The sequence below is a fragment of the Lactuca serriola genome, chromosome 1 (genome assembly GCF_051521515.1).
Source record: "Lactuca serriola cultivar US96UC23 chromosome 1, Lser_US96UC23_V15, whole genome shotgun sequence".
NCBI classification, from domain to species: Eukaryota; Viridiplantae; Streptophyta; class Magnoliopsida; order Asterales; family Asteraceae; genus Lactuca; species Lactuca serriola.
Window position 1 is genome coordinate 163,046,072 of NC_136408.1, and position 16,300 is coordinate 163,062,371.

Consider the following 16,300-nt stretch of genomic DNA (forward strand, 5'->3'; position numbering starts at 1 on the left):
CCTTCCCATATAAACATATAAGCATGACATCTGTTCATTAAGCTCTGGACTAAACTAAAAACACAATACTTAAAGAACAAAGTTAACAAGAAAAATATTTTTGTGATTTTTGAATTTTTCGAAAATAAAAACATAACAAAATAAAATCTTTTAGGATTTTTGTATTTTTGAAAATGAAAACAACACAAAAGAAAATATTTTTGATTTTTCAAGTTTTTGAAAAAAAAAATGAACATTAGTTACCAGTTGTATGGATGCGAAGCCATGCGAAGCCTCTGAATGCACAATAACTTCTGAACGATTCCGACTCAGAGCTGTTGAACGGACCTTTCATTCTTGAATTGTTGATTTTGAAACTGAATTCACATCGATCATCCCCAATCCTGCTAAAATTCTTACAAATGATTTTTCATCAAGAGGTTTAGTAAAAATATCAGCAAGTTGTTCAATGGTTTTAACAAAATGAATTTCAATATTCCCATCTTCCACATGATCTTTGATAAAATGATATCGAAGAGTTATGTGTTTTGTCTTTGAGTGTTGTACTGGATTATGACAAATGCGAATTGCACTTTGAGAATCAAAATACAAGGGAATCTTTTTCATATTGATAGCATAATCACGAAGTTGACTCTGAATCCAAATGATTTGCGAAGTGCACGCACCAGCTGAAATGTATTCAGCCTCAGCGTTGATATAGCAACACAAGTTTGCTTCTTCGATTGCCAACTCACCAACTTCCCATCCAATAGTTGACATCCACCACTTGTACTTTTCCTATCCAAAGTACATCCTCCTAGATCAGAATCTGAAAAAGCTTGAATGAAGAATCCCGATTTCGAAGGATACCAAAGTCCTAACGAAATTGTCCCCTTAAGATAGCGAAAAATATTTTTCACTGCAGTTAAATGAGGTTCTCTGGGATTCGCTTGATACCTAGCACAATTACATCCCGAAAACATAATATCAGGTCTGCTTGCAGTTAAGTATAATAAAGACGCTATCATGCTTCGATAAAGTGTTAAGTCAACAACAGGGGTATCTAATGAAGGAGTTAGTCTTGTTCCCACTGCCATTGGTACTCTCAGCTTCGTGCTGTTGGTCATTCCAAACTTTTCAAGCAAGTTCTTTGTGTATTTTTCTTGATTGATTAAAATTCCATCCCTGTTCTGTCTTATATTCAAACCAAGAAAATTATTGATTTTTCCCATGATACTCATTTCAAATTGACTCTTCATTAGATTTTCAAATTCAATTGACAATGCTGGGTCAGTTGAGCCAAAAATAATATCATCAACATAAATTTGAACAAGCATGAGATGATTCCCAACTTTCTTGCGAAACAAAGTGGGGTCAACTGATCCTTGTTTAAATTTAGATTGTTTCAAAAAATTGGTAAGTGTTGCTTACCAGGCTCTTGGTGCTTGTTTTAACCCATAAACTGCTTTGTCAAGAATATAGACATCATTAGGATGTTCCTCATTTATAAATCCTGGTGCTTGTTCAACATAAACTGTTTCTTCAAGTTCTCCATTTAAGAATGCACACTTAACATCCATTTGAAAAACATCAAAGTCTTTGTGAGCTGTATAAGCTAAAAATATGCGAACTGCTTCGAGTCTTGCAACAGGAGCAAATGTTTCTTCATAGTCTATTCCTTTCTTGTTGCGAATATCCTTTAACAACTAGTCTAGCTTTATTTCGAATAATATTGCCTTCTTTGTCGGTTTTATTTTTAAAAATCCATTTTAATCCGACAATTGAAACATCAGAAGGTTTAGGAATTAATCTCCAAACCTTGTTTCGTTCAAATTCAGCCAGTTCAGATTGCATAGCAACAACCCAATCTGAGTGTTCCATAGCATCCTTTACTGTCTTTGGCTCTATTTTCGAAATAAAAAAATTAAACATACACAATTCTTGGTTCGCATTCAGTACCTCATTTTTCGCTCGAATTTGAGCTCTTGTCAACACACCATCTTGTGGATTTCTAATCACCTGTTCTTTGGGATGATTCCTTGTCCATTTCTCAAGTGGTGGAAAATCAGGATCAAATTCCAATGGTGCATCTTCATACATATCTTTATTTTCAGATCCTGCAACAGAAAAATTATCATTTAATTCATGAAATTCATCATTTTCACCAAGATTAATTTTCTCTGTTGCATCATGCTGCTCCTCAACATGATGTTCATCTTGATGCTCCCCCTCGAAATGATGTTCCTGTTGTATTTGTGAATGCTCCCCCTCAACTTGATGATTTTCTTGAGATTGCGAATGCTCCCCCTCAACTTGATGATTTTGCTGAGATTGCGAATGCTCCCCCTCGACATGATGATTTTGTTGAGATTGAGAATGCTCCCCTTCAACTTGATGATTCATATTCTCATTCTCCCCCTCGAAAATTTGTTGTCTTTGTTCATTAATGATCGTATGCTCCCCTTCCATACGAACTTCAGGCACACTTTCGCAAGATATTGACCTTGTAGTGATGGTTGAATCATCAGTATGTTTTGAGGATTCTGATGTTTGATTATCAGGAGCATTAACTTCCGCATCAATTGCCCTGTCAGGAATTCCGAAAATTAAGTCATAATCAAAATCATTTATTTCAGAATTATCAGTTTGAGTATCTGAATCAACAAGAATTGATTTATTTTCAAATTTACTATCCGTTTGTTTAAGATAGTAATCATCGAAGGTTAAGTTGAAAGTTTCTTCAACTTGTCTTGTTCGTTTGTTTAGCACCTTGTATGCAACTGAATTATGCGAATATCCTAAGAATATGCCTTCATCAGCTTTAGCTTGGAACTTTGTCAAATTATCATTGAGATTCATTATAAAACACCTGCAACCAAAAACATGAAAGAATTTGACATTAGGTTTTCGATTGTTGAGTATTTCATATGGAGTGACGTTGAATCTGCGATGAATGAATGACCGATTCTGAGTAAAACATGCAGTTGATACAGCCTCAGCCCAAAGATATTGAGGTAAGTTCGCATATGCTAACATGGTTCTGGCTGCTTCGCATAAAGACCTATTTCTTCTTTCAACAACACCATTTTGTTGTGGAGTATATGCTGATGAGAAATTATGCGAAATTCCTTTGCCTGTGAGAAAGGAGTCCAATGTTTGATTTTTAAACTCACACCCATTATCACTTTTAATTTTGCAAACACTCTTTTTAAGACTAATCTCAATCTTTTTGATAAAATCAATCAGCATCTGGGAAACTTCAGATTTTAACCTGAGAAAAAATACCCATGTGAACCGAGAAAAATCATCAACAATAACTAAAATGTACCGCTTTTTATTGATTGTAGCAACAGTCGACAGTCCACATAAGTCAATGTGAATAAGTTCCAATGGTTCCACAATCTTTGAATCTATCACAATTGAATGACCTTTTCTATGTTGTTTTCCTTGTTCGCAAGCTGCACACAAAGTATCATTGTCAAATTTTAGTGTAGGTAAGCCTCGAACTAAATCTTCAGTGACAAGTTTGTTAATGTTGCGAAAGTTCAAATATGACAATCTTCGATGCCCAAGCCAGCTAACATCATTAGAGGCCTTTGATAGTAAACACATAACAGGTTTGCCCACGATTGGTTTGATGTCTAGTGTAAACATATCACCATATCTTTTGGATTTGAGAAGTACTTCATTTGTCTTCTCATTAGAAATGATACTTCCTTCTTCGTTAAACATAACCTGATTTCCAGTACCCACAACAAGTTGTGAAACACTAATCAAACTATGTTGAAGACCTTCAACATAAGCAACCCTGTTGACGGTGAATTGTCCATTTGTGACTTTTCCATAGCCTTTCAGTTGACACTTGTGATTATTTCCGAATTTGACTACTCCTACATTTTCCAAGCTTCGATAGTCTCGCAAGTTTTCCTTTCTTCCAGTCATGTGACGAGAGCAACAACTATCAATATACCATTTCGCATCATATTGCTCGTCTCACATCACCTGCATTTATTGACAAAATTTAGGAACCCAAGACTTATTGGGTCCTTCATTAGTAGTTTTGAACAAATGCTTTGAATTTAAAAACCATGTTTTGACTTTGTCTGTAACACTATCCATTATATCAACATCATCAGATCTAGATATTGAAATATATTTGTTCAATAGTTTTGGATTTTCATTGACTTTCATATCATCCTTCACAACATTCGCAACTTTGATAACTAGTTTCCATTTTTTTACCGGAACTTGCGAATCACGAGATGATGAACTACCAGTAGAAGAGTTATTCACGAACTTGTCAAATGCAGTCTTTATCTGTTGCTCTGAAGACTTCCCATTTTGATATTGTCTTCCTTTCCCTTCAAGCCAATGGTTGATCGTACAGACATCAGATTTTCCTTTTGTATACGAAACTTTGGTCGGTTTTGAGATTGAAGGATTTGGAAAATTTGGTTGTTTTGGTGAAAATTTCATTTTTGCTTGAGTTTTGACATGCAAAGTTGATGAATTATTCATTAATTTGCCAACATTGTGTAACTTATGATCATTCACAAATGTTTTGCGAAGTCTCATATTTTCTAATGTTGTCATATTTCCGAACAAATTTATCATTATTGTTCATTGGAATTTTGTCAACAGAATGTTTTGGTTTGTGAAATCTTGTATCCTTTTGTTTATATATTCTTTGAAATTTTGATGATTTTGACTTTGAAATCTGTGCTTGTTCAACTTTAGGTTTATCATTGGACACAACTTGCCAAAATAGTGCTTTTCTTGCTTTTCTTTTTGAAACATTATTTTTTGTTGAATAATTTCCAACCATCAATTTAAACTCATGAGAATTTAATTTCACTTCAATCTTTGGTTTTTCAACTTTTTCAAAAACTTTGTTTTCTTTTTCACCTTTAACCACCCATTTTTGTGATGATTTTCGTCCTTGAAAAACATAAGAATTTTGAGTTAAATTGTTTTCTACTGTATTTTGATTTGCGAAAAAACCTTCAGTAGTTGACCTTTGATTATCATTTTCAAACATTTTGTTAAATTCAGGTTTAATATACTCAGCATTCCCAGTTGTGACAAAAACTTGATTTGGAAAAATTGTGTTATCCGTGCATGTAAAATTTGGATAAATCACAGTGTTAGTTTCCAAATAATGTGCACCTTTGTCATTAAGAATTTTGTTGAATTCTTTTGTATCACTAAACACTTGATCAACAACAACTCGTTGAGGTGTCTCATTTGAAACCTTCACATCTTCTTTGTTTTCATCAGTGTCATCAGTCTTCCAGCTTTCAACTTCCACATTATCAAAATTACTATGTTGCGAAGTAGAGGGTTTATCAATATCATCTTTTACTATCGAATCAACTATAATTTCTTTACCTTTGATCTTAGATGTGATATTAATGATTGACAATTGAGAACAATCAACCTCTTCTTCCTTTTCGATCTCACTGATTTCATTCACATTATCTGAATTGTCATTGACATCAACATAATTGAGTTGAGAATCAAGAGTTGAAGTTTCGGTTTTCTTTAAGATTTTCACTTGTTCATTATTTGTCAAACTTTCATTGACAATATTAACCAATTCATCAGCATTCAAGAATTCATCAATTTTGACTATACCATATGCGAATCTATCATCAGGTATTTTGTCAAATTGAGCAATTGTATTTTCGCAATCATAAGAAACAACATCAACTTTTTCACGTTGATATTCAAGAAAAGGTTAAAGTTTCCTATGTTGTTCTTTGCTAATTTCAGATGAATGATGTAAAGCTGTTAATTTTGCATACAAAAGCTTAGCAGAGTTAGAGTAGATGTTTCTTTGTGCTAGTAACAACCTAACTTCATTTCCAAGATTGTCCTTATCACAATTTACATTTTTGATCTGCAATTCAAGTTTATCTACTCTGCTACATTTTATTTCTAATTCTCTTCGTGTCTCAACTAGTTGCATATTTAGATTTTGAGCTTCAGTACTAGCAGACACAATATCAGAATCAAAACAAGACACAATATCATCAAATGAAGTAATTTCAGCATCATAAGCAGATAAAGGAATATTAAAAGATTCAAGAATAGCACGTACCTTGGTGGTCATTGGAGATTTGTCTGTGGATTTGGACACAAAGCATCGACCTGCAACATTCTCTTCGCAATCGTCTTCAAAGCTTGCGAACATTGCTCCATGAGTTGGATGCCTCATTTCTTCATCATCATATCCTGAAGACCAGATCTAATATGTTCCACTCTCCTCTTCATCAGACTCTCCTTTCGCAACTAGCGACATACCTTTCTCTTTTGCACGCACTTCTTCAAGCTTTTCTGCATAGTAAGCATCATCTTTAATTTTACTCTTCTTCTCCTCTTTCTTTCTCAGCATGCAATCAGCTGCGAAGTGATTTGGACCATTGCAGTAGTGACAATTAATTCCTGAATCACCTTTTAACTTTTTCACATCCTTCGCATCTTTTTGCTTTTCATCAACCTTTTCCAATTTCTTCTTCTCTTCACCTCCAGCTTTTGCTACACCACTTTTCGCATCATTTGACTTTCCTTTCGGATTGATAGGCTTTTTGAAAAATTTCTTAACTCTGTTGTTTGAATAGAATGCTACAACTTCATCATCAGAGTTCATTAATAAACCTTCATTGTCTGAATCAACTGTTTCATTAGTTTCAACTTCTGAAACTTTTGAAACAAAAGCCAAAGGACCTCCTAGACTTTGTTTTGATTCTTCAAACATTTCTGAAACTTCACTTTCGTGTGTTTTCTGCTGGTTGTAGAGATCATTCAAGCTGGTTGTATCAAAACTATGTTGATTCTTTATCATCATACTCACACTTCGCCATTCCTTGCGAAGGCCCATGATGAATGTTAGATTTAATTCCATGAGAGACCTTGTGATTCCATACCTATTGCAGCGATAAACAAGCCCATTCAGACGATCATAGTAGTTTTCGAGAGTTTCAGCATCCTTTTGTCTGAATTCCTTAAGTTCAACAGGACATTGCTTCAGAGTTGATCTTCGTCTTTTCGCTACCTAGATATTTCTCTTTCAGAGTGATCCAAATTTCCTTGGCTGTTTTACAACTACGAATGTAATTGTAAACCACATGAGGAAGAGCACCTCTTAATTCCCTCATGCATCTCTTCTTGTTCTTCTTCAAGCGGTTTTGTTGTTCAATAACTTCAGTTGAAGTAGCAGATTGTCCAATTGATTGAATATTTGAAGTAGCTTGAACTGTTCCATTGATACAATTCCAAAGTTCTTCATCTATTCCATTAAAGTAATCCTCCATTCTATCAGCCCACTGATCATAGTATTCAGGGATTAACATCGGAATTTTGGTTGAAGAACCAAGTAAATGAGAGAAAGAAGTCATGGTATTCATGTTGAAGTTCGCCATTGATGAACACGAGAATTTCAGAAAGCTTGAAAAACTTGATGAATTTGAGAATTGATCAAATGAAATGATCACAAATTGCTAATCGATCACTCGACTAAACAATTCAAAGGCAGAATCGATTCAAATATGAAGGTCAAGAATTATTTTCAAAACCAAAATGTGCGAAATATTTCGAGTAAAATTACTACTCGAAAAGCAAATGATTCTAAAACGAAAATCAGATCAATGCAGTTTGAATCATGCTCTGATACCAATTGAAGAGAATTGTTATTGAGATTTAGAAAGCAATCATGATTGAATGAATGAAAAGTATGAACACAGAGAGTAAATATTAACCAGATCTTATATTGATGAAGAACTGATTACAATGTTTAAGCAGAAAGAATACTCTTGAAAAAGCTTTTTCTACTTCTAACCTCAGTACCTATTTATAGGCAACCTGAGTGTCCAATTGATTGAATATTTGAAGTAGCTTGAACTGTTCCATTGATACAATTCCAAAGTTCTTCATCTATTCCATTTAAGTAATCCTCCATTCTATCAGCCCACTGATCATAGTATTCAGGGATTAACATCGGAATTTTGGTTGAAGAACCAAGTAAATGAGAGAAAGAAGTCATGGTATTCATGTTGAAGTTCGCCATTGATGAACACGAGAATTTCAGAAAGCTTGAAAAACTTGATGAATTTGAGAATTTATCAAATGAAATGATCACAAATTGCTAATCGATCACTCGACTAAACAATTCAAAGGCAGAATCGATTCAAATATGAAGGTCAAGAATTATTTTCAAAACCAAAATGTGCGAAATATTTCGAGTAAAATTACTACTCGAAAAGCAAATGATTCTAAAACGAAAATCAGATCAATGCAGTTTGAATCATGCTCTGATACCAATTGAAGAGAATTGTTATTGAGATTTAGCAAGCAATCATGATTGAATGAATGAAAAGTATGAACACAGAGAGTAAATATTAACCAGATCTTATATTGATGAAGAACTGATTACAATGTTTAAGCAGAAAGAATACTCTTGAAAAAGCTTTTTCTACTTCTAACCTCAGTCCCTATTTATAGGCAACCTGAGTGTACAAAAAATATACTAAGTCTAGACAATACGCTTCGCACAAATGAAGACTTAGTAAAATAACTAACATGCGAAAACAACAAAACAAACACTTCGACTTTTACAACACATAGACTCTACAGACATCAGAGCCACAGTCGGTGTGGTAAGTGTAGGAGGTTGCACGGTGGAATGTGTAAGGCCGGGAGTTTCGGCTGCTACAAGTGCGATCGGACTGGGCACATGAGCAAGGATTCTACCGCTACTACCACTGTCACTCCCACCCCAACATCTGATCTTATTTGCTTCCATTGCAATTAGAGGGGAGACAAGATGTCCCAGTGTCCGAGTTTAGCATCAGCAGGACCGGTGGTGGCACTCTCTCCTGCTACCCTGAGGATTATAGACGGCCGAAAGGGTCGGGCCGAGACACTAGTGGCAAAGAGCAGAGCATTCCAGTTGAAAGCCGAGGAGGCTCGGACGACTCCCGATGTAGTTACGGGTATGTGTTTTCTCCATCATCTCTTTATTATTATTGTTTATTGCTTATGGTTATGTGTTTTTCTATAGGATCGTTCCTAGTGAACGACATCTCAGCTCTAGTATTGTTGATTCGGGGGCTACCTGATCGTTTGTGTCACTCGTGCTTAGCAAGCGATTTAGCAGAGCTCCGGGGGAGCAGGATTGCCCACTTGATGTGGAAATAGCGGATGACAGGACCATCAGGGTCGCGAGATTTCATAGTGGATGTACACTATAGTTATTTTATGAGCAGTTCTCAGTAGCCTTCATTCCTATTCCCTTGTGAGCGAATAAAGTTATAGTAGGTATGGATTGGCTGAGCCCCAGTGGGGCAGTGATTGATTGCGAGCTATAGTTAGTGAGGGTACACACTCCTAGTAGGGGAGAGTTAGTGATTCAGGATGAGAGGCCACAACGCATACCGATTCTTTGCTCCGGAGCGAGAGCGAGGCGTTACTTTCAGCAGGGTTGTGTGGGGTACGTCGCCTATGTTATGGATGCCCGGGGGAAGGGTAAGGCGACAATTGATGATGTACCGGTGGTACGTGAGTACCTGGATGTATTCCCGAAGGATTTATCTGGGATACCTCCTGAGAGACAGGTAGAGTTCTGGATTGACCTGGTCCCTGGTGCGGCTCCGATAGCCAAGGCACCATACGGTTGGCTCCTCCAGAGATGTAGGAGTTGTCTACGCAGCTGCATGAGCTACTAGACAAGGGTTTTATCAGGCCGAGTAGTTCGCCCTAGGGAGCCCCGGTCCTATTTGTGAGAAAGAAGGACGAGTCGCATCACATGTGTATAGATTACCGGGAGCTGAATAAGGTAAGGGTGAAGAACCGTTACCCACGCCCAAGGATAGATGATCTGTTCGACCAGCTTCAGGGGCATCTTGGTTTTCCAAGATTGATCTACGATTCAGATATCACCAGATGCGAGTCAAGGATGACGATGTTCAGAAGACCGCTTTTAGGACCCACTATGGTCATTATGAGTTCGTGGTGATGCCGTTTGGACTCACCAACGCTCCAACCATGGTCATGGATCTCATGAACCGCGTGTGCAAACCGATGTTGGATCGGTATGTGATAGTATTCATCGACGACATGTTGGTTTATTCCAAAACTCAGGAGCAGCACGAGGAGCATTTGAGAGAGGTGCTAGAGACAATGAGGAGGGAGAAACTTTTCGCGAAGTTCTCCAAGTGTGAGTTCTGGTTGCGTGACGTGCAATTCCTTGGACACCTCGTCAACCAGAAGGGTATACTTGTAGATCCGGCCAAAATAGAGGCCGTGATGCAGTGGGAGGTCTCGAGGTCTCCATCTGAGATTTGGAGCTTCCTAGGTCTGGCAGGGTATTACATGAGATTCATTCAGGATTTTTCCAAGATAGCAGTGCCGCTCACTTGACTGACTAAGAAGTCAGTGGTGTTTTGATGGGGTCCTAAGCAGCAGTCAGCATTTGAGACGCTCAGGCAGCGACTGTACGAGGAACCGATTCTTACCCTGCCAGAGGGAGTGGATAACTTTGTAGTCTACTGTGACGCTTTGATCACGGGTATGGGTTCAGTGTTGATGCAGCGAGGGTGTGTGATAGCTTATGTGCCTAGACAGTTGAAGCGTCACGAGGCTAACTATCCGACACATGATTTAGAGTTAGGGGTAGTGGTGTTCGCCCTCAAGATTTGGCGACATTACCTCTATGGGGTCCGTTGTACCATTTACACGGATCACAAGGGTCTGAGGTACCTTATGGATCAGCCGAATCTGAACATGAGGCAGCGTCGATGGTTAATGTCACACCCCCAAACCGGAACGGCGGAAACGTTCGGGGGCGGAGGACGTCATGTTTAGTATCACAAGACTGGCATTATAGTAATCAAAGTAATAAACAACCATTTCATTGGAAAGAAAGTGTTTACAAAGTATGTGGTTCACACAATATAGACTACAAAGTAAATAACAAAAAGACATGAAGCTATACTGTTCCATCTTCTGAATCCCAGTGCGCATACTTGTCTACTAGTTTCCTGAGAATACAAGTTATTTTGAAGGAGAGTATCAACATAAAATTCTGGTGAGCTCTTAAGATTTTAGTGATGTAAGTAAGTTGTAAGAAAGTTGTAAGAAAGTTGTAGTAAGTTGTAAGTTCTATTTAAAAAAAAAAGTCCGCATGTTACTCCAGAAAATCCTATATTTCATGCTTTGATGAAAGATAAATAAAAATCACTCTACAATCCTTTCAATGAGTAATAAGTGGATACAAGTTATGTAAAACCCAGAGCAAACAAACAATCGATTGTGTGTATCTACGCTAAGCCCACAACCAAACAAGAAATAGGAAATGAGGCGGAAAACACACATCTAACTACCTATCGGGTATTAATTATATAAAACCCTGATGTATAAAATACAGTAGTATAGAACTAACCACTTAAGGTCCTTTAAGTAATATTGGTTTAATAAAATGAATTAAACCCTTTACTGATGAGTTTCTAGATTAATTTACTTAATGTTCTACTGTTTGGACGACTACTAGAAGTAATGAAACTTTGTACTTTGACGCCTTAGTCGATACTGATACGAGTTTTGTATAATTGTACGTTTTATTTATTACTGCCAGATACGTGTAATCATACTAGTGTTAAGGCAGATCCGGAAAGATATATTATTATGTTTTATCACCTCGTTCTTGCTAACCCAGGTACGTGTAACCGTACTAGTGTTAACACAAACCCGGAAAGATATATTATTATGTTTTATCACCTCGAGCTTGCTAACCCAGGTACGTATAATCGTATTGGTGTTAACGCAGATCCGGAAAGATATATTATTATGTTTTATCACCTCGTGCCTGCTAACCCATGTACGTGTAATCGTACTGGTGTTAACGCAAACCCGAAAATATATATTATTACCTTAATTTGTTACTAACAACGAGTTAAGGGTACAATGTCTTCCTAGTGTACTAGGACAATTGTATAAGTGTGTAATTCTTGAATTGTTCGTCTGCTATTGTTATAGTATATTCCTCCTTGTACTTGTTATAGTATGTTCCTCCCTGTACTTGTTATAGTATGAACTGAACCCTTAAACTATACCTATTATAGTTTACTAGTATGTTCACTTGAACTGATACTGACTTGAAGGGAAGACTCATTTTATCTACCATGTTATGATTATACTTTAAAAACAGAGTTTTGTAAACTATGAAGTAACATAACTTCAAAAGAGTTTTTGAAACGTTCTGGTCACTTAATAGTACATAAGCAATCCTTTAAAAGATGTTTATAACAAAAAATTTACACAATTAACATTGTGTTCAACTTGTATTCCCCCCTTAAAAGCATTTAAAATCAGTTTAAAAGATTGATTATAGGGGTATGAACTCACCTTATGTGGGTGATTCTAACGAATATGCGCATAAGGATGAGAAGTTCCACGAATGAAATCCCGAGACACAAACGAGTACTAATTGACATATAGTGGCATGTATTGCCATGAACATAGTGTTTAGAAGCAACCACACGCAAGGAAACACCTTTAGGGACTAAGAAACACTTGGACTAAGGGTTAGAATCACATGTGATTCATCTAATGGGAGTGTACGGCCACAATAATGAGTGTGCGGCCATGGGTGTACGGCCAGGGAGTGCACGGCCGTACACTCATGGTAACAAGTGAACAAATGTGTGTTTGAATGGTGGGGAAGCTTGTGGGACTATTGCTCATCAAGTCTTGAAGTTAGATTTGCATTTTAGAGGGCCTTTAGGGTGTTTTGAGGGGTGTACGGCCACACTTGGGTGTACGGCCATACACTCCTTATGTTCTTGTGTTTTGGGAGTTTTTGAGGTGTTAATCATGTGATCCTAGCATTAACTAAGCATAGGGAAGGAGTACTTACGATCTAAAGGCTCAAAGGGTTCACAATCACCAAGAACAAGTGTGTGTTCTTGGTGTTCTTGGTGAAATGGATGAAGATTTGAAGATCTATCATAAAAGAGATGTTTTCATGGATGAATCATGAGATGATTACAAGACTAGGAAGGATATCAAGAAAGATGGAAGAATCACTCACCACTTTTGAAGATCAAGATGAGAAATGTGATGATAGTTGAGAGAAAACTCGAGTTCTTGACTTGGAAACCAAAGAAATGACTTAGAAATGGAAGGATATCATACTTAGGGAGGGGGTGTATGGCCCAACATGGGTGTACGGCCGCACACACATGTGTACTGCCGTATACTCAAGTGTACGACTGTACACTCCCTCATATGGAGTATATGGTTTGATTTCTAGGTGAAGAACTTACACAACTTAATCATATACCCAATGCTTGAACGCATTGAGATTTGAACCCTTAGACAGACTCTATACAAGACTAAAAGATAATAGAAATGACTCTGACACACTGTTGGATTGAATGGCTGAACTTACAAGGCCAAGATTTTCGGGTTGTCATAGTTAGGTGTGGTAAAGGATTACGACGGTGAGATCCTTTACCATCCGGGCAAGGCCAACGTATTGGCCGATGCTCTGAGTCGCAAGGCGGTGACAGCCTCGATCAGAGATATATTTCTGAGGATGACAGTGATTACTCCATTGCTGGAGCAGATCAAAGAGGCACAGGTTGAGGGCCTAAAGGAGGAGAGGCAGAAGTGTGAGAGGATTATGGTCCGAGTAGCTTCTTTTGATTATGACAATCGAGGATTGTTGACCCTGCATGGGAGGGTCTAGGTACCATACTGGGGCGGGGTACGACAGGTGTTCATGGATGAGGCCCACAAGTCTCGGTTCTCAATCCACCCGGGAGCGACGAAGATGTATAGAGATCTTCGACCCGATTACTGGTGGCCCTGTATGAAGCGGGATGTAGCATGGTATGTAGAGAGATGCCTGACCTGCAGGAAGGTCAAGGTAGAGCGCCAGAGGCCCCACGGCAAGATGCAGCCGTTGGATATTCCCGTGTGGATATGGGAGGATATCACCATGGATTTCATTACTAAGCTTCCCAGGACCGCACGTGGAGTTGATTCGATTGGGGTCATCGTGGATCGATTGATCAAGAGTGCGCATTTTATACCTATCTAGGGGAGCATCTTGGTTGAGAAGTTGACCGATATTTATGTGCGAGAGGTAGTGGCACATCATGGAGTGCCCGTTTCGGTGGTGTCAGACCGAGAAGTCCGGTTCACTTCCAGGTTTTGGAAGCGGTTTCATGACGATATGGGTACTCGTCTTCTTTTTAGCACTGCTTTCCACCCTCAGACGGACGGGAAGAGCGAGAGGATGATTCAGACTCTTGAGGACATGCTCCGAGCATGTGTCCTAGATTTCGAAGGGCAGTTGGGATACGTATCCTCCATTAGCAGAATTTTCGTATAACAACAGTTACCACGCCAGTATTAACCATCCTCCCTTTGAGATGCTTTATGGGAGGTAGTGTAGGACCCCAGTCTGTTGGGGTGAGGTCGGTCAGAGAGTCGTGGGGAGTACGGAGGTAGTACTCAAGACTATGAAGTTGATTCAGCAGGTCCGTAACAGGCTTCAGACTGCGCAGAGTCGGCAAAAGAGTTACGCCGATAAGCGATGCTCAGACTTGGTGTCCCAGGTGGGCGATATGGTCCTCCTGAAGGTGTCACCCTGGAAGGGTGTCATCCGATTTCTGAAGCGGGGCAAGCTGGGCCCCAGATTCATTGGTCCCTTTAGGTTTATGGCGCGGGTGGATTGGTTTGCGTATCGGTTAGATCTTCCGACAGAGCTCTCCCAGATCCACATCACTTTCCACGTTTCTCAGCGGTGGAAGTGCTTAGTGGATGAGTCAGCAGTTGTGATCTTGGATCGGAAGACATGGACCTTGAGGAACAAGGGGGTTCAGCTAGTAAAGGTGTAGTGCCAGCATCGCAAGGGCTCGGAGTGAACGTGGGAGCCTGAGGAGGAGATGAGAGAACACTACCCAAAGTCGTTTGCAGAGACAGCAGACTTCGAGGACGAAGTCTAACATAAGTGGGGGAGATTTGTAATGCTCTGTTTCTGGTACGTATTTGATCTTCGTTTATACCATTTGTATTTTGACTCGACGAGTGCAGGCTCTAACTTGTTGAGTAGATGCGAGGTTGGGACGCGAGTTTAAGTAATCTACTCGTCGAGTCCGCTCTTGGACTCGACGAGTAGGTCAGTCTGGATGAAACCCTAATTAAAGATTTTGCACCCTATTCAAACAACATTATGAGCTTCAGGTCCAGCCTCCATCATCTCCAGAGCATTACTTTCCAAACCCTAACTCCCTTTTGGCAAACTTGAGCTTTCTTAGTGACTTGGAGGGTTTTTAGTGCATTGTGTTTCTACTAAAAGAGATGGAAGGAAGAAGGATCAAGGGAGAAGGACTAGATCCATAAGCAACATCAGTTTCTCTTCACTTTCAAGTAATTAAGCCCAAAACTTGACTTGTGGTTTTATAGATTTTCTCCTTTGCCCCTTTATGGTGTTTTGGGGTCAATAAGCTTGATCCTTAAGACTTGGACGTCCCAAGTCGATTCACCTTCACATACAGACTCTAGAACCGAGTTCATGGCATAAAGATGCAAGCCTTATGACCATATTAGCCTTAGATCGAACTTAGAAGCCTATTTCTACCTTTTGGACCAGAGTTATACATCAGAAATTGAGTTATAGACTTGGACAATGGGCGACTCGCCGACTTGTTCTTGCAACCTGGCGAGTCCGGGGCTTGAGTCCCCAATCTGTTGTGGTTCAAAGGAGCCCAGCTGAGTGTTAGCAGAGGTTTAGAAAGGTCCCAAGGAGTGTTTCGACGTATTAATACATAGCTATAATCTGGAAATCATGGGACTCGACGAGTGAAAGAACAAACTCGGCGAATCCAAGGCAATCTTCTTACCCACAAGATCAGACTCGACGAGTTGTTCATACAACTCGGCGAGTCGTAGACTGGACGTGTTCATGTGATGAAGGAGGAGTCGATGAGTTGTTTGTACAAATCGGCAAGTCAGATGAAGGTTGACTCGATGTTATTATGGAAGGAGAACTCGTCGAGTCTTTGCTAAACTCGACGAGTAGAGTTGGGTTGGAGAATAGAAGAAAGGATGGGGACTCGGCGAGTCAGGTCAACTGGCAGTTGATTTTGCCCAGGATGAGGACTTTGGCCAGGGGTAAAATAGTCATTTTACCCTAAAATTTGTGTTGTTGTTTGACTAAGTGTCTTTATGGGAATTGTAGCCAGGGAGTTACTAGAGCAGCAGTCAGACATTTCCCGCTCAGGATTCCAGCAGTCAGCCTTATGAGGTGAGATTCCTT